This window comes from Cotesia glomerata, linkage group LG3 (genome assembly GCF_020080835.1).
Source record: "Cotesia glomerata isolate CgM1 linkage group LG3, MPM_Cglom_v2.3, whole genome shotgun sequence".
NCBI lineage: Eukaryota > Metazoa > Arthropoda > Insecta > Hymenoptera > Braconidae > Cotesia > Cotesia glomerata.
Genome location: NC_058160.1, coordinates 14,243,417 through 14,268,712, shown reverse-complemented (window position 1 = coordinate 14,268,712; position 25,296 = coordinate 14,243,417). Strand labels below are relative to the sequence as shown.

Below are 25,296 nucleotides of genomic sequence, written 5' to 3'. Positions count from 1 at the left end.
CAGCTAGTTGCACTTTTCCTGACGCGCAACACATCCCAGCTGGCTCATTTTTGAATTTCAGAGCATGACAATGCGGACATTCCTTGTCCATAGCACCAATTACCACTTTTGAATGAGCATAATATTCAATATCGGGCTCATACTGGAATGCTAGACGCAGGAATGAATCAGATATAAATGCTCGATGTACCTGTTGTAGTTGTTGGTCATTTGTTCTTCGTCTATTGACTGTAAAACGGCGTGATTGTCGTTGTTCTAATCTTCTGACTTCATTGCGTTCAGCTCGTGTATCTTCTGGCTCTTCTTGATGCAATTGCGCCATTCTGACACGTGCATCAGTATTTTGTTGCTGGATTTGTTCTTCTGTTCTTTCGGATCTGCTATTTCGCAAGTATCGAGCTTTGCTTGTACTGCGGCTCAAATCAGCCCCTTTGCGTTTTCTTGGCATTGCTCACTGTACAAAACATACATAAATAGAATTAATGAAATTATTTAATGATGAAAAATGTTAAAAGTATAATTAGGGCCAGGATTTTTGCCGCAGTTTTGAAATGATTAGTTTTAATTTATGAAATTATAACAAAAATATAAATTTTATGGAAAAATTTTTCAAACAAAAGTAAAAAATTAAATTTTATGAAAAACATTGTCTCTTATAATTTTTTCATACAACCAATATTTCCATTGACATTTCAAAAATAAAGATTCATAATGATTGATTTTTTGGAAACTATGAAAATCTTAATTGTTCAATTACATTTTTTAATAAAATTAAATTAAAATTACATTTTTTATAAGATCGACAACATTTTCGATATAAATAAAAAAAAGTATACTTACAACAAAAAAATTGTTATTGGAAGCTTGTGTCACGTGTTGAGTATTTTTGAGGTTATAGAATCACTTGATTAACTAATCGTGCAAAACACACTCAAAATTTATAATTTAATTATTATTGATAAAATAGGAATGATTAAAAGTTAATATGAGAGTTACACTGAGATAGCAAAATAATAATTGTCAACGTTACTACTACACTTGATGCATAAACAATAATGATGGCCGACAACTGTGTAGGGAGTGAGAAAGAAAGGAGACCGGCTTCGTTCTCATCCCTACTCCGTGCTGTTTACTGGGTCAGAAGTGACACCTGTAGACATCTGGCGGGGATAACTAATTAAATGACGATTGATCAGTTTTAGACCGGAGAGGGAAAATGATTAAATTACTAAAATGGCTATTAAAAAATAAGGGTTGATCGTAGTAGGGTGAAAATTGAGGATTGTATGTATTTTTGTATGTTGTATCATAAAAAAATAGAAATTAAAAATTTTGTCTAAAAAATAAAAAAAAAATTGAGGGGTGGACTACCTCTAACATTTAGGGGGATGAAAAATAGATGTTGGCCGATTCTTATAGATACCGGATAAGCACAAAAAATTTCATCAAAATCGGTCAAGCCGTTTCGGAGGAGTATGGCAACGAAAACTGTGACACGAGAATTATATATATATATATATATACAGGGTGTCCCAAAAGTCACGGACGCCATTGTAGCATCTGATGAAAAAAATAATTCTGAGACGAAAAGTCCTTAGCCATTTTTCAATTAACCGCATAGATAATTAATTATTAATCAAAAATAACGTCTCTTTATTTGTTAGAGAGAGAGCGCCAGTGTCAAGTAAAATATGTGCCAAACAAAGACACAACTAACTGTATGACTAACTAGTTTCTAACGTAGTCACACATATTTACTTACACATTCACACGTGCAAGCATCTTCGTTAGAACGCACTTGACTTGACACTAGTGCTCTCTCTCTAACGCATAAAAGGACGTTATTTTAATTAATAATTAATTATCTATGCGTCTGATTAAAAAATGGCTAAGGACTTTTCGTCTCAGAATTATTTTGTTTATTAGATGCTACAATGGCGTCCGTTACTTCTGGGACACTCTATATATATATATATGAGAGTGGTCCAAAAAAAACATTTTTATTTTTTTTTTTCAAGTGCTGCTGTCTCAAAAACTTCTTTAAGGTATAAAAAAAATTCTCTCTAAAGCGCAGCTTGATATCTTAATTCTTTTCGAAGCTCAATGAATTTTTATATTCCCATTTAAATAACACGTAAAAAAATTTTATTTACGTTTCCATCCGGTAAAACGACGAAAAAAAATTATCTTCGTTCAAATTTTCTTTTGTGCGAGTACTTAAAGCTCAATAACTTTTTATTCGTTAATATTACGAAGTAACTACCTAAGTACTTTTTTTGTAGAGTATTAAATTTCCTACAAGAATAATTAATAAAAAATTCAGAAAAAATTTTTTTCGTAGTTTTACCGGATAAAAACGTAAAATAAATTTTTTTACGTGTTATTTAAATAGGAAAATAGAAATTCATTGAGCTTTGTGGGGGATTGAGATATCAAGCTGCGCTTTGAAGGGAATTTTTTTTATACCTTTGAGAAGCTTTTAAGATGATAGGCAAAAAACTTTTTTTTTTGGACCACTCTAATATATATATATATATTAGGGTGTGCCAAAAAAAGACGATATTTTTTTTTTTGCTCTTAATCCAAAATATCTTAGAAGATGTCCCAACAAAGCTCCTGTTAAAAGCGGAGCTCAAAATTCCAATTCTAAGATGTCCTCCATCGAACTCAAAGTTTTTCCGTTTAAATAACATAGGAAACATGATTTTTTATTAGTTTTTGTCCTGCAAACTGTGATGAAATTATTTTTTAAAAAAATGAATGGATGGACCTTGTTTATTATTAAATTTTCTACAAAAAATTCTTCTGAGTCGAATTTCTATCTTCAATATTTAATTTGTTACATAGCTTTGAAGTCAAATTTCCGGTTTTTTGCATTTTTTATCTAAACTGTAAGTTAGACAAAAATGTTAAATGGCAAATTTGTAGTACTTTTAATATTCTATAAAAAAGTTACCGTCAATTTTTTTATATCATCAATAACAACGAAATTACAGGCTCATATTTATTTATTTTTCCAAATTTTCGCTTTTACGAACTGAAATATCGATAATTATACAAAAAATTTGTTAACACATCAAACTTATAACAAAATTTGGTGAGTAAGATGTTTCGTAGTATCAAACCATAAAATTTACAGACTGAGTCAGACATATTTTTATAATTTTTCAACTATTTTATAAAATATATTGATAAAGGATATGAAGTATAATTAAAATATAAAAACCTTAGTCAATTTAAGGCAAAATTAACCTTTGTAAATTTTTTAATTAACCTGTAGCTGAAAAATGTTAACAATATTATTGTTAATTTTACGATTTTTTCTTGCATAAATGTTAAATACAGTCGAATCGCGTTATGAGTCCGGCTTGTTTTCTTTGTTTTTAACCAGACTCGCGTTAATAAGAGAGAGACACAAGGAAGGCTCATAACGCGACTCGACTGTAGATACAAATGAAATCATTATGGAAATAAATATCGAAATTACAGAATAAAAACGTATCAATTAGTTACAAACTGTTAGACATTAATCCGAGAATCACTTACTTGCTTCAGTGGTAAGGGTAGAATTTAGAAAAAGGAAAATGTCTTGAAATTTTTAATAATCAATCTAATGATAATTATATAGTTTTAAACGCATGAAAATATTTTTTTTTTATTTTTTAGAGTAAGCAGTTACAAGTGTATTTTTGCTAAAGTTAGGAAGTCTTTTACGATGCTCTTCGACCACTTGCAGTAAATATTGCTTCTGTTCCTCACTTCGTGTCAAACAATCATTGTACTCCTGGATCAATGCAACGCCTCTTTCAGCGAGATCATTAACAACTTTTAAGTCTGACAGGACAAATTTGCATATTTGATAATTTTGATCGAAAGTCCAGAGCTCTGGATTCTTGTTCATAAAATCATGCTCCAGTTCAAACTGTTCAAATAAAAATAACGACCGCTTGCTCGCGAAATCGCTGATGTTCATCGATAATAATAAGCTTATATCTGTGACAGTAAACTTTTTGAAGTTCGATTGATCACTTTTGCTTGTTTTCATGGCACTTACGGTCTGTCTTTTAATTTCTAAAGAAACTGCATCATCAAACAAAGCTTAACCAATCAATTCTTCCGATAAGTACCATAAATGTCTTGATATTGTCGAAATTGCTGCATCAGAAATTTGCTTATGAACAGAACGGAATATATAAAGATTTTTAACCATGTTCAAATCTTGATAGGATGACTTAATAGCAAGAGGTGCACTGAACCATGAGAAAACATAAAAATTTATCAGAAATATACAGATATATCTGTCCATTAACTTTGGTTGCATTTATCTTGAACTGTTTTTTAAACATGAAGAGTTTAAAGGCGTAAAGAGCTTTCGACATCCATCTTGCATGGTGGTTTGCTCCTGGAGCTCTGAATTTTATGCCATTTGTCGGAGTACCGCCCAAAAATAGCAAGGCCAATTTAAAAAACTCTTTATAGTCGTCTCTGTTATGTTTTTCCTGAAATATAAAATTTATTAATTCATGAAGCTGTAAAAATTTATTTTGAGATTTATCACTGAATAATAGATTAACAACATGATCTCGTAAATGTCATTCGACAACTATGATTTGTAATCTGAATTTGAAAAGAAATAATTATTAGTTAATGTTAACTATATCGTGCCGAAAGAATGAAAAATCAAAGAATTTCCTAAGATTTTATAATGACGAGTGAAAGATTGCTTATTCATCAATAACTGTTGTAACGAGAGACAAAAAATACTACTGAAATATTAAGTTGTGAAACCTCAATGCGTAAATTTTTTTCAAGTAGTATAGGATTTAATCATCAGTATCTAAACAAAAAATTTATTGAATAAACAATTTGAAAATTCACCTCATCAACTATTCCCGATAAAAACGTTTTCACCGAAATAGCGTTTAAAATTTGACTAAAATATTTGATAATTCTTCTATTCTTCAAAATTTCTTATTAGCAAACTGCTCTCAAGTGGCGATTATGCTATTTCAGTAAATTTGCAAAAATTAATAGATACTAGAAATTATTTTAGCGCGCTACGCGCGCCTTAATTCCATAACTTGTACAAATCACAATTAGTTAATTAATAATAATAATTAATTAATTCTTTAATAATAAGATGGTATTAAAATTTTTACGAAAAAAATAATTATTATTTAAGATAATTATGTGTTACTATAGATAGTTTTGTAATATTATCACGTATTTTTCTTGAAGATTCCCCCTTATTCATTTCTTTCTTTTCTTTATATCTTATTGCTCATTTCATCCCATGAAGTAAATGTAGGAAGCGCCTAATACAAATGCAGCCTTAATAAATAATAAATAGTTTAATAAATTCAAACGTGCCCGCCCCATGATAAAGGTCATATATCAGATTGATTAATTAATGAAAAATTAAAATAAAGAAGTATTGGTATTAATCATGTGATTAAACGTTTTCAACTGTCTTACCATCCTATCGAAAATTCTCGCTGAAAAAACAACTGCCTGTTGACCTCAGAACACAACGTTCACACGTACATTGTGTCCATTATTAACAATAATAGAATAAACTTGGATACGATTAGTACCTGAGGACGGTACTGTTCTTAGTCCCTTGATAAATTCAACAAATCCGTGCAGTTCGCTGTAATCACGAAATAGTAAATTGTATTAAATCAATCAATGCCGTGTAATTGTTAGTACTGCTTTGGAACAGATAATAGTTATTATTCATTTATTGATATACATTACATTGAATGCTAAGTGACGATGATACTTACGTCGTTTCATCACCATTAACCTAATTATTTATTTCATCACTCGAGGTGAAGAGTTGTAAGAATAATTGATGCGCCATAATTAAAATTAAAATCTTATTTAATATTCAATAACAAATGGAAAGTGAATTATTTGAAATCACCATCAGAAAGTAGCCGGATTCCTAGATGTGAAACACGTGTTTCTCAAAAGCGCGGCTAAACGAAAAAGACGCTATTATTATTATTATTATTATTACTATCGACACTGGGGGATTTCTCATTCGGCCGTTGTACTCAATGGTGGAGTGGTTGTCGTTGCGGTATCTTTGCTATTTTTGGGCTGTTTATAGGTGTCTCTATGTGTTCATTTTAAATTTCAAATCTCGAGATTATATTTGCTCAGAAAGTTGGAGAGAATGAATGAGGAAAACACTTTTATTAAGAGAATTACTGTTATTACAGAGAATTACTGAATTACTGTAAAGTTGTGTCAACAGTATCTAAATATGAATTAGCATGAAAAAATATATTTACAGGACCAAAAAAATAAAAATAATCATAAAACAGTAAACATCTTTATGAAGATCAATGCCTATACTTTCAAATGTTTGCCCTTGTGATTTATTTATTGTCATTGCAAAGGCTAATCTTATCGGAAATGGTCTACGTTTAAAAGTAAAAGCGTTATTGTGATCGTAGTAGAGAGTGATACGATTGATGAAAACGATTTCACCCATTTTGTCTCCGGTTAATATTTTACATTTTAATAAAGTAGTTTCAAACTCTATTATTAATAATCGTGGGGCATTACATAGTCCTTCATTAATACTTAAGTTCCTGACAAGCATTACTACACTATATAATCTTAATCGTAACTTATGGGAGGAAAATTGGGGGGATTAATTGTGTGTAAATATTCTACTAATATGTCAGCGTTAATATCACTATTATCACAGTTTTCTGTACTATCTATACTTTCATAAACATTTTCAGTAGAAATATCCAACAAATCTACAACTTTATTATTAATATCATCTACATCTAAGTTTCTAGGTGATAAAATAGCTACTTTAGTTAATTTTTCGTAATCATTATTTTTTATGAGATTTCCATAGATGTCTTCAACGATATGAGCAGTGGCAGCAGGGGCTATTAATTCTTCAGGCATGTCAACATAATCATCGTTATCGTTTAGCGTTTCATTACCAATAGATAATAAAAATTCAGCCATCTCAGTTTCTTCAGGCAAAACTCGCATATTTTCTGTTAAGGTAAATTTAGAAAACTCTTTCCACAATACACTGAATTTGATAGACAAATTAACCATTCAGTATGTCTACAGAAGCGCAATCGTGACCTTTATATATATATATATATATATATATATATATATATATATATATATATATATATATTTACATAAGTACTTAACTGCTTTGATACTTGCAACAATTTCTACGTTAATATGGCAATTTAACATTAACAATAATTCTTTATTATAAGGTACTACGTGTCTGTTATCAACTTTATAATTGTGACTTTTAATGTATTGTCTACCAGTATTCATTCGTCTATATCGAGGATAACCATTTTCATCCATAGTAGTTTCTTCCGTATATGATTTAGGATATTTCTTTGAAGATTTGTTGTCAACTAAACACCAATCTCTACAAGGGCTGATGATTGTTGAATCATGTACCTTGGTGAATTAACAAAAGTTGATGGTAATATGGAGATTTTTCCAGGGCATTCAATGTTAATTCCGTTTTGTTGATTAGTTTCGTTACGTTTAAGCATATAATCAATTAAGCCTTGATATGATTCAGCTCTCAACTGTTTTTGATAATTTCTGCAGTAATTAATTCCATCTTTTTCAATTTTAACATAACTATCAACCACCCATTGTTGAAATAATCTACGACCCATAAGGAAGACATTAAATTCATCACGAATAGATATACAATATTTAACACAAGCATTTCGTGAAACAGTTTTATTTTTGTTATTACACTTTAGATTTATATGCCAACCCTGTGTACCATAAGGATAAAATAATGGATAAATCCAAGGTTCTACATTAGGATCCATTGTGCAAACTTTCTTAATTGTTTGGTATTTTTGTTTCTAATTGTAATATATGACTCAGGGATATCTCCATCGGCTGTAGTAGAGTTACTTCACCATGACTACAACAATCGTTAAAAAAATTTTTCTTATTGGCAACTTGTTCATCAGCAAAATGTCGTGCTTGGCAATTATTACAAATTATGTTCATAGGTCCTAAATAATGTTCCGGAAAAATGTCATTATTTTAAACCGCGTTAGTAGTATAAAGTACATTTTGATCGTCGGTAGATTGATTCGAATTATGTTGAGGCGCAAATTTACTATAACTATGTTCAAAGTAATCGTGAATATTTTCATTACGTTGACTATTAATATGATAAACGTTGTTATAAGTCACTTGATCATCCGCACAATTGTCATTTAAAGTACTGTGATTGTCGACAGGTGTATTTGAACTATGATCAGATAATTCAACTGTATTGTCGCTAATTACATTATTATTGGAAAAAACATCCATTGAAGAAGTTGGATCCTTTTGATTGTTAGTAAGATCTATTGTCAATTGTTGACATTTGTCAAATTGTATTATACGTTTAATTTTCATAGATTTTGGGGGGGGGGGTTAACTTTTTTATCATTTTTTAATCTTTTTAATCTCCTTGTCGTATTTTTTTTATCAAGTTGTGCGCGTTTATGTGCTTCTTTCTCGTCTGCCGTCCTTTCAATTTTTCTTCTAGGCATTATTATTATTAAAACTATAATGGAAAAAAAGAAAACGAACAATAAAAAACTTCATATGATTAAATAAAAAAAAAAGTTATAAAATCATTAAATAACTCTTAGTAAATAGAAATGATTATATAACAACACCAATTATCGTATGCGATTTAAAATTCACAATATGTAATGTATTATTATCTAATATATAAAATTCTCGTGTCACAGTTTTCGTTGCCATACTCCTCCGAAACGGCTTGACCGATTTTGATGAAATTTTTTGTGCTTATCCGGTATCTATAAGAATCGGCCAACATCTATTTTTCATCCCCCTAAATGTTAGAGGTAGTCCACCCCTCAATTTTTTTTTTATTTTTTAGACAAAATTTTTAATTTCTATTTTTTTATGATACAACATACAAAAATACATACAATCCTCAATTTTCACCCTACTACGATCAACCCTTATTTTTTAATAGCCATTTTAGTAATTTAATCATTTTCCCTCTCCGGTCTAAAACTGATCAATCGTCATTTAATTAGTTATCCCCGCCAGATGTCTACAGGTGTCACTTCTGACCCAGTAAACAGCACGGAGTAGGGATGAGAACGAAGCCGGTCTCCTTTCTTTCTCACTCCCTACACAGTTGTCGGCCATCATTATTGTTTATGCATCAAGTGTAGTAGTAACGTTGACAATTATTATTTTGCTATCTCAGTGTAACTCTCATATTAACTTTTAATCATTCCTATTTTATCAATAATAATTAAATTATCAATTTTGAGTGTCTTTTGCACGATTAGTTAATCAAGTGATTTTATAACCTCAAAAGTACTCAACACGTGACACGAGCTTCCAATAACAACGGATTTTGTGTTGTAAGTATACTTTTTTTTATTTATATCGAAAATGTTGTCGATCTTATAAAAATGTAATTTTAATTTAATTTTATTAAAAAAATGTAATTGAACAATTAAGATTTTCATAGTTTCCAAAAAATCAATCATTATGAATCTTTATTTTGAAATGTCAATGGAAATATTGGTTGTATGAAAAAATTATAAGAGACAATGTTTTCATAAAATTTAATTTTTTACTTTTGTTTGAAAAATTTTTCCATAAAATTTATATTTTTGTTATAATTTCATAAATTAAAACTAATCATTTCAAAACTGCGGCAAAAATCCTGGCCCTAATTATACTTTTAACATTTTTCATCATTAAATAATTTCATTAATTCTATTTATGTATGTTTTGTACAGTGAGCAATGCCAAGAAAACGCAAAGGGGCTGATTTGAGCCGCAGTACAAGTAAAGCTCGATACTTGCGAAATAGCAGATCCGAAAGAACAGAAGAACAAATCCAGCAACAAAATACTGATGCACGTGTCAGAATGGCGCAATTGCATCAAGAAGAGCAGCAAGTGGAACATGTCAGTGCCAAAGCGTCAGTAGTGAGGGCTAGTCTCGCACGACTGATGCCGAACGTCGGAGGCCCAAAGCAAAGCAGGAGGCTATTATTGTCATCAGTAGTCACATCGGTGCTCACTTACGGAATATCCATTTGGGCCGACGCACTAAAGACGCAAGAATCATGGAGAAAGGCTGGACTAGTATATCGACTGAGTGCCCTACGAGTAGCTAGCGCCTTCCGCACAATATCAGAGGAAGCAGTGTGTGTTATTTCCGGTACTCTGCCTCTCAGAGTCCTAGCTGAGGAAAGACGGAACCTATATCAACGAAAAAGGTCAACCACACTGAGCCCTGAAGAACTTAGAAGGGAAGAACGGCAACACAGCATCGCAAGATGGCAACAGGAGTGAAATGCTGCAGAGAAAGGTCGGTGGACGTACCATCTCATACCTCGGATTGATGTGTGGTTCAACCGGAGTCACGGTGAGATCAACTATTATTTAACGCAGATGTTATCAGGACACGGATGTTACCGAAAGTATCTTCACCGCTTTAAGCACGATAATACCCCAGAGTGCCCGTCCTGTCCAGGGGTCAATGAAGATGCAGAGCATGTTTTCTTTGTGTGTCCACGTTTCAACCAACAGCGCGATTAGTTAGAGAAGATTCTGAAAAAGAGAACCCAACCAGAGTCAATAGTAGAAGCAATGTTGTCGTCAGAAGCTGCCTGGAATGCCAGCTGCCTGTATTGCTACAAAAGTGCTTAAAGAGTTGCGATCCATTGAAAGGAAAAGAGCGAAAGACAGAATCTAGGAGGAAGAAATAACATCTTAGCCACCAGAAGAAAGAGCGGCAGCTAATTCCTCCCTCCGCGAAGAAATGCCTTACGGCGGTACCATGGGGGATTAGAGGATAGAAGAGAAAGGGGTTTAGGGTTTAGTGGGTAGGGGCGTCAGCATCAAGTTTTAGTATGACGCTGCGTCGAGTCGCCACATATCCAGGCCAAACAGCTATGCCTAGAATCCGTAAAAAGGATTCCCCCCACTAAGGAAAAAAAAAAAAAAAAAAACACGCACACACACACATATATACATACAGACACACGGACATCATCGCAAAAACATTCAGGAAAGCTTCCTAGGACCTCAAAACGTCGAGATCTGATGAAAACTCGATTTTCGAAAAACGGGGTAAAACCAATAAATTCCCGATTTTTAAAAATCTTCGATTTCCTTAGCGGGAAGTTAAAAATTTTTTTTTATTTAAATTTTCATTGTTTATTTTTTAAACAATTTGTTATGAACAAATTTTCATTTTCATTATATTTTTTTTCCGTAGCTTTAAAAAATTACAAATACAGCCATATGCATAAAAGTTGTAAAAAAAATTTTTCTCCATTTTTTATTAAATTTTAAAATAATTTACCCCATCAAAGTTGAAGTGGTCAACTATTTCATTAACATAAATTTTTATAACTTCGAAACTATTAATGATACGGTCTTTGACATTCGAGACGATCTTTCAGACAATTTATTGATTTATATAATAAATTTTTTATATGCTCGATATCTATTATGGTTCAATTTTTATAAATATTTGTTTATAAAAAAATGTATTACTTGAATTTTCAAATAATTATATCTGTTAAACTATTGAAGTTACGGCTTCTATGATTCATGACAATTTAATAGATTAATTATTGGACTACTCAAAAATAATTTTTTTATATTTTTAATTCCAATTGTTTATCAGGTTTTTTTTTATTTATTCTCATTATTCCACGGTTAAGGGTAAATTTTCTGGATTTTATTGTCCTTATTTTCTTACCTAACGCCAATAATTTATGTTGTTCTTGCTGGTTTCTTGTAATTTTGGAATTTTCAATTTATTACTTAACGATTGTCAAAGCAAAAACTCAGAATTTTTAATTTTTAGTTTTAAAATTATAATTACTTAAAAGTTCGTGGAAATATATCCTGTTCTATGCATATTTTTCAAAATTTAAACAATAGAATATAGAATTATTAACATAAACGACAAACACAAGTAAGAATTTTCATTCTTTTTTACGTAAATCTGCCCGAGTCAAAATTTAGAGCCTATATAGAACCATTTAGTCCGAAATAGATCCGACTGAGAGCCTTGTAGTCCCATAGCTCCGATTTTGAACCCACAGGTCCGAACATTCACCAAGAGGTCCGATTGTGAACCCTTAAGTCCGTCAATATTAGCCTCTTCATACATTTCTATTAACTACAATTAAATTATTCATGATATAAAAAATAAAAAATTAAAAATTAAAAATAAAAAATAAAAAATTAAAAACTAAAAATAAAAAATAAAAAATAAAAAATTTCTTGACCGGAGAACGAAATTCTTGGCTCAAGAAAATTTTCGGGTGCCTGAAGAAAGGCCGAAGTTGTATTGGCCGAAGTAAAAATTATTCTTGAAATTCTATTCTTGGTAGAAGTCATTTTTTCTTAATTCAAACTATCATAAATACTTGTTATAATAAATTTTTGTATTTGATCAAGATTTTTATATACTTTAGGGAAGCAGCGCCACTTACTTCAGCTGAGAAAAAAATTTTCTCACCGTGAGAAAATTTTTTTCGAAAATATTTGATACCCATTTTATATTATTTTAGCGTGCAATTACACATATTGAATAAAAAAAATGATTCAATATTATTTGATCTTCCCATTTGACATGTTAATCAATAAAAATGTTAATGAAAATTTACTTCTGTCGAGATATTTAATTTTTTGGAGTACGAGTCTCGGCCGTTCCTTTGGTGAACCAGACTTGAACCAAGACTCATCATGGCTCATCTAGCTCTGGCTATTTAATAGTGTGCTAGGCTTGGGTCAAGACTGGATAACTTAGCCTTGGCCATTCAATGGAAAATCTAAAAATAATTACTCATTAAGTAAGAGAAGGGGGAGGGGGCAAAATGGACATATTAAGACAAAAATGTTGAAATCCTTAATGTTTTTCTCTGGTTTTACGTATTTTTTTAGTCCTTTGCCAAGTATTTGACATTAATTTGTTCTGTTTATTGAAAATAAAAAATAAAAAATGTAGGCAAAATGGGCCACCTTCAGAAAATGTTTATCATATGAGTTTTTCAACTTGTCCTACTTTTTTTGGCCTTTCACTGAGTTTATGGTATTAATTTTTTTGTGTCTATCAAAATTAAAAAATTAAAAAAAGTGAGAAATCTCAAAAAAATTACAAAAAAAATTTTTTCAAATTTGGTTCTTTTGGAATAACGTTTAAATGGATTTACCGATCGATTCTCAAAACTAATCAGCTCTTAACATCAAAAAACCATGTTGATCGCAGCCAGCCCAGTCAAAAACAGTTGATTCGTTAGTTAGTTATCGTTGTCGAAAGAAAACCAAAAAAAGTATTTTTTCGGAATTACTTCGAAAATCCTAATTCGATCAATTTAAACTGAAAGATTCTTTGTGAGGCTTCAAAAACTGCGTCGAATCCGCCAACCGTGTAGAAATCGGTTCATTCATTCAAAAGTTATTACAGTTTAAACATTCAAAAAATAGTGTTTTATTAAACTTCTATCAGATTTTTGAGCTCAGAGAATTCAAAATGACACGAAAATTATATTTATTAAAAATTGATTTTTCGATCAATTATTTGATTAAAATTTCCATCAATAATTAAAAAATTAAATTTATTAACTGAAAAAATTTTTCTTCTTGATCTGATGAGAAAAATTTTTAAACTAAGAAATTTATATTGGTTTAAGTGAATTTTATTTGATTCAAGAATTTTTTGTCTTGATTCAATAGAATGAATTTCTTTAAAGTTGTAAAAATTTATTGTTTAACGAATATATGTTAGCAAATGCTAAAATTAAAAATTTATTATTCAACCAAAACAATTACATATCGTCAAAATTGATATGGTCTTCAAAAAAATTAAAATTAAATAATTTACAGTTAAATTTTTAATATTGATAATTTGAAATATTGAAATTTATAATGAAATATTGAAAATCCACAGAATGGTGTACAAAGTCTAGAGTAATATAAGGACTTGACTTTTGCATTTTTAACTTCCCGCTAAGAAAATCGAAGATTATCAAAAATCGGGAAGTTATTGTTTTCACCCCGTTTTGTAAAAATCGAGTTTTCATCAGATCTCGATGTTTGAAGGTCACAGGAAGCTTCCCTGACTATCCCCGCGAGGTTGTCACTAAGTCTGTATGTATGTATGTGTGTGTGTGTGTGCGTGCGTGAGTGAGTGTGTGTGAGTGAGTGTGTGTGCGTGTGTGTGTGTGTGATTTTTTTTTTTCAGAGGGGGGAATCCTTTTTGCGGATTCCAGGCATAGCTGTTTTGCCTGGATATGTGAAGACTCGACGCTGCGTCATACTAAAACTATACGCTAACGCCCCTACTCACTCAACCCTAAACCCCTTTTCTTCTTTCCTCTAATCCCTCATGGGAACCGCCGGTGGCTAAGGTGTTAACAACCTTCCTTCTATCTTCTGATATTTGCTCTTCTTCTTTCGGTGGAACGTAAGTCTTTGAGGACTTCTGTTGCAAACGTGTTGGTAGCGTTCCAAGCAGCTTCTGATGACAACATTGCTTCCACTAGTGAATCTAGTTGCATTCAGTGGTTCAGGATCCTCTCCAACTCTTCACACTGTGGATCAAAACGAGAACATACAAAGAAGACGTGCTCCGCATCTTCAGCAACTCCTGGGCAGGATGGGCACTCCGAAGAGTCATCGTGCTGAAAGCGGTGTAGATACTCTCTAAAACACCCGTGTCCCGACAACATCTGCGTAAGATAGTAATTGACCTTGCCGTGATTCCGGTTAAGCCAAATGTCGATCCGAGGTATGAGGCGGTGCGTCCACCTATCCTTCTCTGCAGCATCCCATTGTAGTTGCCATCGGCCTATGATGTTCTGCCGTTCTTCAATTCTAAGTTCTTCAGGGCTCAGTGCAGTTGACCTTTTTCGTTGGTAAAGGGCTCGTCTTTCCTCTGCTAGAACTCTAAGAGGTAGGGTTCCGGCAATGAAGCACACTGCTTCTTCTGATATAGTGCGGAAGGCACTAGCTACTCGTAGGGCACTCAGTCGATATATTGGTCCAGCTTTTCTCCATGATTCTTAGGTTTCCAGTGCATCAGTGCAAATGGATATTCCGTAAGTAAGCACTGATGAGACTACTGATGACAATAGTAGCCTCCTGCTCTGCATTGGGCCTCCGATGTTAGGCATCAGCCGTGCGAGACTAGCCCTGACTACTGACGCTTTGCCACTGACGTGTTCCACCTGCTGCTTGAAGTTGAGTCAGGCATCCAGCATCACTCCCAGATAACGGATAAACGGCTGTGATGTGATTTCTTGTTCTCTGACTCTCAACTTGATAGTTTCTACCGATATTCTACTGGTGATGAGCACTGCCTCGGTTTTATGCTTGGCTAGTTGCAAGTTCACCATGTCCATCCACAAATTGACTCATCTGAATGTTATATCAAATGCCATTTCTATCTCTTCGAGGTGCTTTGCGACGATCACGACAGCTACGTCATCCGAATATGCTACAACTTTGACTCCCGTAGGCAATGCTATTCTCAGCAGGCCATCATACATGATGTTCCATAGCAGAGGACCTAAAACTGATCACTGTGACACTCCTCCGGTGATTTCGTACTCTTCCGTACCGTTTTTCGTGTCATATTTCAGAACCCTATTCGTGAAGTAGCTCGCTACCATTCTGCGAAGGTATCCTGGTACGTTTTTTTCTTCTAGAGCCCGCATAACGCAGTCCTAAATAACGGAGTTGAAGGCATTCTGGATGTCCAAAGCAGCCACCAAGCAGTATTTGTTCTTTCCACCCTTCCATCTCGTTCCGGCGATTGAATCCTTGGCTGTATCAACAACCAATTTGATCGCATCCAGAGTTGACCGTCCTTTTCGGAAACCAAACTGGTTCTCTGTGAGGAGTGGATCGACTACAGCCTCTATTCTCTGATGAATTGTGCGCTCGAATATCTTGCCGGCCGTGTCTAACATGCAGAGTGGTCGGTAGGATGACGGTTCTTCCGGCGGCTTTTTCCCCTTCGGAAGTAGCACTAGCCGTTGCTGTTTCCACTTCTGGGGAAAAAACCCTTTCTTCAGGCATGTATCGTAAACGTCCAGGAATAATGCCGGTGCTGCGATAAAGATTGATTTCAGGGAAATATTAGGGATTCCGTCCAATCCCGGCGCCTTATTATTCCCTACTCGATTGCCTGCCTCTATCAACTCATCCAACGTGATAGTTGGGATGTCTTCAGGGTTGAGCTGCTCAAACTTGTAGGTGAATACCGGCTGTTGGAGAAACAGCGCAGTAACAATTTTTTCTAGGAGCTCTGGACACGTAGGTGATAGCATTGGCTGGCATTTCAGGTGGGTCATAACCACCTTATACGGTCTTCCCCATGGATCTTTCTCTACTTCTACGACTAGTTCCTTCCAGCAGCGTCTTTTGCTTTCTTTAAGGGCGGGGTAAGGGTTTTCACTTTCGAAAAATCGATTTTTTGTTTTATCTTATTGTTTAACATTTCAAGAATATGTCCTCAAAATTTTAATCCGATCTAAGCAATATTCTTGAAGTTATTGTTTAATTAGTCTCGGGGCCTTTAACGCTCTAACTCTAACAGCTACGGGCGGTTGGAATTGCAGTGTAGCTGTCAAGCAGATATACAGGTTATTTATTGCTATTGTCCTGATCCCATATCCAGTTTTAGAAATATTTCATTTAGTAAAGCCAGGTAACTAAAACCATATAGATATATTTTATATTTGTATGTTTACTATATACTATATACTATACACTAGATTATTTTAAAAAAAGAAACGAGCTTCAGTTAGTGGTTAGACGTTCGACCGTGCACTTGTAATTTTATTTTTTCAAAAAATTTCCTGAGCAAAAATGCCGAGAGTAAGTAAAATTTCGCGAGAAGACCGTCAAAGTGGAAGGACCTATTTGTGTCGATTAAAAAAAAAAGATCAAATCCGAATAAAAAAATAAAAGATGAGGCTACCACCAAAAGTGCTTCGGCGAAGAAAATAAAACTGAATACGAGTACTAGTGTACCGGAAGATGTTGAAAAACATTTTAGAATCATAGATATTTTGCTTGTGTTTTCAACCATCGCAAGTTTAGTAAAATGTGCTCAGTGTGATGGTTCAATCGAGTTCAAGAGCTGTAAAAAAGAAGGACTTGGCTTCCAAATCCAAGTCAAATGTACAAATTGTGATCCACGCTTTATACCGTATGTTTCCCACCCACAAAATGGCGGAAATTTTAGTCGAAAATAACGGTTCACACTTTAGATGGCCGCCAAAAATTTTTAAATTAAAAAAAAATAATCAGAGAACGTTGGGGGGAAGATTTGTTTATAATTTAACTAAATTTTTATAGTTTTTCATTTTCAGATAATTTCCGGCCGAGTTACAGTGAACACCGCAAATTGTTTTTTTTTTTCAAGACGTCCTGGGGGAAGCTCTTTCACGGGCTAATGGTTTAATATTTTTGCATGAAAAATTTACAGAACATAGTCAAAACTATGCTCAATAATGTATAGAAGGTTTGAATGAAAATGCTCAATCGATATTTGAGATAAAAAATCACAAAAAAAGTGTTTTTTTTTTACGCTGAAACCCTTACCCCTCCCTTAATGGATCTGTTTAGTTCTCGACGGGCCTTTTTATACTCTGCCAACAGCTCTGCGGAGTTAGGTCGTCTGTAGCCACGCTGAGACTTTCTTCTTTTTTTAAGACACTCTGAACGTAGAATGCTAATGTGATCGTTCCACCAGTGCACCGAAGGTCTTGTATTCATGCAACGTTTCCGAGACATACTGGCGTCGCAAGCCTGGGTGACTCTTCTCATTAGGTCCTTGGTCTTCTCTTCAGCAGTTTCTACGATGACCGGATCGCACTCTAGGGCTACTACTAAAGCAGTGAGGTCGAGAGATTTAACTTTTTAACCAATCGCGCTGGCGCTCCTGTTGTCTCTTGTTAGATTCTGGCCAGTTGATATTTCCCATAGTATCGCACTATGGTCACTGGCTGTGTAGATGTTCAATACTTTCCAAGAAAAACCTCTTCGAGCTAAGCAACCGCTGACAAATGTAAGGTCGACAATTGAGTTTGCCTCTCCCTTAGTATACGTTGGCGTGTCACCGGTGTTAAGAAGGATCACGTCCAGTGTGGCCATTGCCTCGAGAAGTGCTTTTCCACGTGTATAAGTGAAATTGCTGCCCCAGTCTGCTGCCCAGGAATTGAAGCCACCAGCTATTGCCACGGGAAAGTGTTTTCTTGCGTCCTCAGTTAGCCTATCTAGGAAGTCTTTAAACTGTTTATTAGAGAGACTAGGTGGTACATAGCAACTGTAGAAGCGGAGGCCTTCTACCTATGCTGCAACGAAGCCAGCTTCTTTATTGTTGACTGTTCTCTGGAATGGACATTTACTGCAGGACCAGATGACGGCTTTGTTAGTGCTGTCGGATTACCAGGGTTGGTTACTCAGGTGTCTATAAGGCTCACTTATAAGTGATACGTCTGTCTCTAAATCGCGCACAGTTTGCATGAGCAGGTCATGCGCAGCCTCACAATGATTGAGGTTGAGCTGCAATATCTTCATGTTTTTGGCTTTGTCATCCTCTGGAGCGCTTCTCGGAAGACGGGGCATCTATTCGTGCCTGCATGGTGAGCCGCCCTTTCTACGCCGTGCCGTTCAACGCACAGTGCACATTTAGCTGGATTTTTAAAATCAGCAATTTTGTGTCCTTCTTTTCCACACCTTATGCAGTGCTTAGACCGGTCGACTTCGCTATTGCACTGAGATCCAAAGTGCCCAAAGTGCCAGCATTTGAAACATTGTATGGGTCTATTCGTTGCTCTCATTCGGCAATTGACCCAGCCGATCCTTATTTTGCAGTTTCCTTCCAGTAACTTTTGTGCTGCAGCTGCTGGTAGTAACACTGTGGCTATCTGCGTACCCTTGAATGCTTTACGGATCTTGATTGCTTCTAGTGGGATTTCACAACTTTTTCCAGCTTCCCTCTTTAGAGCAGTCTGAATATGCCCTTTCGTCGTGTCGTCATCGACATCTCGGATCTCGATGGCCTCTTGTGGCCCTTTGCAGATCACTTTGGCCTCTTCCTTAAGGATGTCCGCGATCGTCTTTTTGAGGGCTTGGCCTTTGTCAGTGCTCTTCCTCGAAATCGTAATCAACAAGTCGCCACATCTGGTCTCGTTGATCTTATCCACAGTTGAACGAACCTGCTCATCTGGGACGTCCTTTTTTATGCGACGCAGAATCTCGGCATCTTTGTTTTTTCGGTCGGGTGGATGATCAGTGCGTCGGGTCTGATCCATTTGCGTGGTTTTTTTCGCTTCGGCTCTGACCTGGGCTCCTTCGGCGGCTGCTTTGAGACTTGCTCTCTAGCTAGCTTCCTCTTTTCTTACTGAGACTGTACTTTTTCCCAATCGGACGCCTTCTTAGGTTTGTCACTCTGCTCTGCTACTCGTTGCGGAGAGCTTTTTTTCAAGTCCTTCTTCTTTGTGACTTTTTCGGTTAGCTCTGGCGAATTTTGGTCCTCTCTCTTTCCAGGCCTTGTGTCAGTTTCACTCTTGTCCTCAGCAGCAGATTCGCTGTCACCTTCGGCTCCAGTGTCTATTGATTCTTCAGTCTCAACTTCACTTTGAATGCGTCGTGGTGATGACTGCCATTCCTCGTCCAGTTTCTTGAATCTTCCAAGAGCATTGACTACACTGGTTGTCTTGGTCTTTATCTCCTTGTGGATATTGACCTTTGTTTGGACAAACTCTTGCAGCTCAATGGTCAGTTTTTCGAGGCGCTCCAGCGCTTGCGTTCTTTTCATTTCAGCGCTTGCTTTAATCGCTGCTTGTTGGGCATGAAGCCCGTTTCCACTTTTGCTCATTTCCTGTAAATTACTCATACTTTTTGATTTACCAGCGCATCGTACAGAGTGGAGCGAGTTGTCATAACTAGGAACGGGTGTACCCTCGGAAATAGTACTCCTACCCCAGTTCCCTGAGGCCTAGTCGACACTTAGCCAGTCCCGGAATACACGGACGGACTAGACTTGCTCGGGGCGGTGAAGATTCCGATCTCTAACACTCACTGCGTACTTCCTGATCAAGGCCCGAAGTGACTGGCTCCTGATCCACTGCTGCAACTTAAACCTCAGCAGAGCAAGCTCACATCAGCCGTGGCCCGCATCGTCGGAAATAATCGACACGGGTTCCAGACACTCTCAGTGAGTTACAGCAGAAAACGATCGTCTTGCTAGGTCAGTTAGTGTGACTAACCTATTAAAGGGGGGGGGGGGAATTCTGTCCACGGGAGCATATTTTATTTGGCTCCTACCCTCTGTACCTCATCAACTAAGACACCTAGTGTCATCCAAGGACAGCGAGCGTTCTCCCATCCGCTACGGGGAGACGCGCCTGGTAGCAGTTTCTCCTCTGCCGCAGGTGTTGAGACACTGCAAAATGTCCCGATTTTATCAGCCTGGCGAACTACCATCCGAAATTTCCGTTACTGACATAGCTAAATTAATGTGTAGCCCCCGTGACGTCACAAAACGACACGAGGAGGGGAAAATCAGCTACGAGCCTCAAAACCTGAGCATTGATCGACACTTCGATCTATCATCCGGTGTCAACCACCACGTTTGATATTTCTTAGTCAATTTACTACTATACCACTATTATCACAATTAGGTGATTACTCACCAAAATTTATAAAACTTACTACTAAAACCTACTAAAATTCTATTAATAGTTTAATACTAATTATCAGAAATATTTTATATTACGTCTATTAATTTTTGCATTAGGTGATTATTCACCACGTTTATTACTATTGTTCAATTATTTATAACACTAAGTTCAATTATTCTATCCCTATAAATATTTTGTTAAATTACGTAACCGAAATACCACAAGTTTATATTAAAAGTGCTTATTTTGTGTAATAAAGTTAAGTTTATTGTTATCACCGCTATACACTATTACTAAACTACCACTATTCACCTATTCATTTACTACGACTATCTATCTACAACCTGCCAAAGGGTCAATCAAAGACGAACGGTCATCGTTGCAGTTAAAATTTGTAAGTGAGTAAAATAAATTAACTGGCACGCGTGAGAACTTCTGTCTCAAACTAATAAAATCATCTAAAGACAAAGACACTCATTGGTTCACGGGAGCGGAATATCCCAGAGCAGCGAATCCTAATTTTTAGAAGTTTAGGCGATTATTTCTTATCCGCGAGGTTGAATGGTCTAAATAATCAAATTTTTAAATTAAGCAAAAATTTAGTGTTTCAATGGCGCTCGAAAAGGGACGCTGCCCTCAAATGAATGTCGTCTATTCCCTGTAAAGTTAAAAAAATTATAAATTCATTTTCCATAAAACTAAAAATTTAATACTTTACAGAAAATTTATCTAAATAGCAAATTTTTTGTTATAAAAACGACAAAATTTTTTTAACTAGTGGAATTTGTGTTATAAAAATTATATTAATTCTCAAATTTAAAAAATTTATTTCCAAGTCGACAAAAATTCTCACGTTCTCATATTAATTCATTTAGTCTCTAAGCATCACAAATCGAAAATATTTCTGTTGTGTGCGTAAACTCTAAAATTGTACAACTATAATCTCATTATTGTAAAGATAATAACGCTGATGTCATTTACTTTATGTTAGCTGAGAAGTACTCTCAGTAAAAATTTAGTAAAATTATTTTCAGTAATAACTTTCTCAGTGCATAAATCTTTATAAGTATTACAAACCTATTGTCTAGTATACTTTGTATGTGCCGGGTCTTAAGTCAAAAATACGCTGCATAATCAAACTAAAGTATAACACAACCTAAGGTCACATCACGCGTATGTCCAAATAATCGATTGTATTATACTACGTTCTGAAACTCCCGAAAATAAAATAAATTCCTTTAGTTTTATTTCTCTACAAAATACCTTTTGTCTATATTAGTTGAGCCAAAACTAAATCTCTCATTTAACTTTATTATTTATAATAAAAATTTAGTGTACAATAGCTAACCGTTATATTCAAATCAAATACCGTTGTTAAAATAATTTATTTTGTTTAACTTTGCAGTTTGAATTTCAAAATAATATTAATCGTTCATTCTAATTATTAAATCGTTATTGAATACTAAGATTCAGTTATTAAATTATTAAAGTCAAATATCGAATATTTATTAGATCTGGCATTATCTTTGTTGCTGTAAGATGGACAGCGAGGTTGTAGGTCCACCTCAGTATACCCCTCCCGTGCGGTGTGTTTTCATGCAGGGATAGGTATATGGTCAGTAGCAAAAAAGTAGTAATTAGGTGTAACTTAGGTGTAACTTAGGTGTAAATTAGGAGTAAATTTGCTACTTGCTACTTGTTACTTGCTACTTAATATTAAAAATACATTAGAAATAAACTCTCTTTGTTGCTGTAAGATGGACAGCGGGGTTGTAGGTCCACCTCAGTATACCCCTCCCGTGCGGTGTGTTTACTCGAAGATCCCAATCTACTTTAATTTGTACGCGTCACCGAAAAATTATTTCTCGAGAAAATCTGGGATTAAAATTCCTAGACAGGCGTGTCATTGTAAAATAATCTAAATAGAAGATTAAATAATAATTAAAATAAAATTTAATTTACATTATAACTACTCAAAATGTTTCCTCGTACCCTAGTAAATCGATTCTCGGTACCGATTAGTAATAATGCGAATTTACAAAATCAAAATTTATTAAATTTTAATCGAATTCAAAATTTAAATTCAAGTCTATATTTACAATTACAAGACGATTTACTCGGACTAGACAATCCGCAAGGTGACATATACAATAGTACTGTCAATAATAGCACTGACCCTACAAATAAGACTGACAATAACGCAAGTAGAGTACCTGACCCCAAAGATACAAACAGTGTGACTCAGCCCGTCGAGGTAGTAATTAGACAATTAAGAGCCGAAGCAAAAACCTGGAAAACAGCTTTGGTTTTTTTGGAATATCTTTCAAACAGCTCTATCGATTAACTTCAAAAATTAATCCGCTCTTAAGGTTGAAAAACCACGCCGATCGTCGCTAATTCGGTCAAAATCGATTGATTCGTTCGAGAGATATCGTGAACGAAAGAAAACCGAAAAAAGTGTTTTTTCGACATTACTTAGTCATTTCTTTTCGGATCGTTTCTGATGATTTAGAATAATTCCAGAGCTTAAATAACTGCGTCGATCGCTGCCAAAAACGTGAAAATCGGTTCATTGGTTCGAGAGATATCCTCGATAAAATATTTGGAAACAAGTGTTTTCTTAACATAACTCTGACATTTTTTGGAATAACTTTTAAACGGATGCACTGATCAATTTCAAAAACTAATCAGTTATTAGCATGAAAAAATTACGTCGATCGCCGTCAAGCCGGTAAAAATTGGTCAATTCGTTCAAGAAATATCATGAACGAAAGAAAACCAAAAAAAGTGTTTTTTTGGAATTACTCCAAATTTCCTAGTTTTATCAATTTAAACTTGAAGATTCTTCATGAAACTAAAAAAATTGCGTTAAATACTGCCAACCGCGTGAAAATTGGTTGATTCATTTTAAAGTTAGTGCAGAGTAAAAAATTTTGCGTCATTGCGTCAAAAAATTTTGTGTTAAATATGTGTTTAACATTAATTGTGTTAAATTAACACAGAAAAATGTTAAAATAACATAAAAAAGTGTTAAATATTTGACATAAAAATTTTTAACACAAAATTTTTTGACGCAATGACGCAAAATTTTTTACTGTGTGAGGTTTGAAAATTTAAAAAATATTGTTCTATGATACTTCTATCAGACTTTTGAGTTCGAAGAGCTCAAAATAACACAAAAATTGTATTTTTGAGCTCGAAGAGCACAAAAATGTCATTAGTGCAATTTTATGCACCTAGGTATGGAATTAGCGGGAAGTTGCACGAATGGCCTTCAGAGTCTACCGTTTTTCTAATTTTTTTTAATTAATAACCATGTGTAAAAAATAATTAATTTTCTTAAAGACACAATATTAAATAACATAAATTTTATAAATATTCAACCGTCACACTTCATCATTATATAGATTTAACTTATGAGAATGATGAGATGGACGGCAGCTCATCGGTCGTATAGTGTAGAAGTATAAGAGTCAAACAGTCTGAATTTGCGTTAGCTCTACATCTAAAATCAAATAAAAAAAAAAATGACGCTTAAATATCAATTTTTTTATTATTTCTTACCAAATAGCATGAGGCAGACTTGAAAATTGACTAGGGCACAGTCCTGGTAACCAGGCATGGGCCAGTCGTAGCAACTAAGGGAATTAAAATTAATTAATAAAAAAATAACAATGAAAGAGGACTCAGGGGTTCTAAATCGGATCTAATTTTTATTGTCATCAGGTCCGATTTTAAACCCTAAAGCGCCGAAAACGGAAATTTGTAGCGCTTGTGAGACCAAAACCGGACCTACTTAAACATGGAAACAGGCTCGAGTTTGAGCCCCTAAGTCTGAAATAGATCCGACTTTAGAAGGTTCTAAATGGGCTCTAAATTTCGACTCGGGTGATTAAACAATTGTAAAAAGTTCATTCAATTCCGTGAATGCCTTTCAGGCTGCACTACTGGCTAAAATTCCGAGTTTTTTCTTTGACAAAAATCAAGCTAAAATTTTTTTTTGGCGGGGCTATATTCCTTCAAGTGTCTAGATGAAACTATAATTTATTCAGATTTTTAAATTAATATTGAATATTATAAGAAAATTATTTTGTGTTGCATACTTTGTTTGGCGGGGACGCCTAGGCACCGAAACGGCCGCGCGGAGCCTAACTTTCAACGTTAAATTAAAATTATAAATAATGGAGCTACAACTCCGGAAGTAAAAATTTATTTAACCAAAATTTTCTCCTCTTTTAGGATTTTTTTTTTAATTTCAGATATCTTTGATATTTTTTAAGTTATAGCTCAAAAACGGTGACTCCCTTTTTGTCTCTTCGTTTTTTGTTTATAGCAAATGAAATTTTTAATGGCGGATAAATTAAAAAATACATATTTCGCAGAATTAAATTCTGAATCCAATGCACCAATCGCCATATTTTTAATACTGGAACGACGATTTTTCGCATAAAACTCACTTCTCGACTATACTATTTTGAATTCTGTCTTACCGAATTTAACAAAATATAACAGAATTGCGATTTTCAATTCAGTTGGATTTTGTTTTGCAGAATTCAACA

The 25,296-nt window shown here is 34.4% G+C and overlaps 1 protein-coding gene across 12 annotated transcripts in view; it reads right to left on the bottom strand.

Annotated features, from left to right (window-relative positions):
- Positions 1–25,296, bottom strand: part of LOC123261717 (potassium voltage-gated channel protein Shaker) — a 1,350,734-nt gene that overhangs the window by 1,168,650 nt on the left and 156,788 nt on the right. The gene's annotated exons all lie outside the window — the stretch shown is intronic.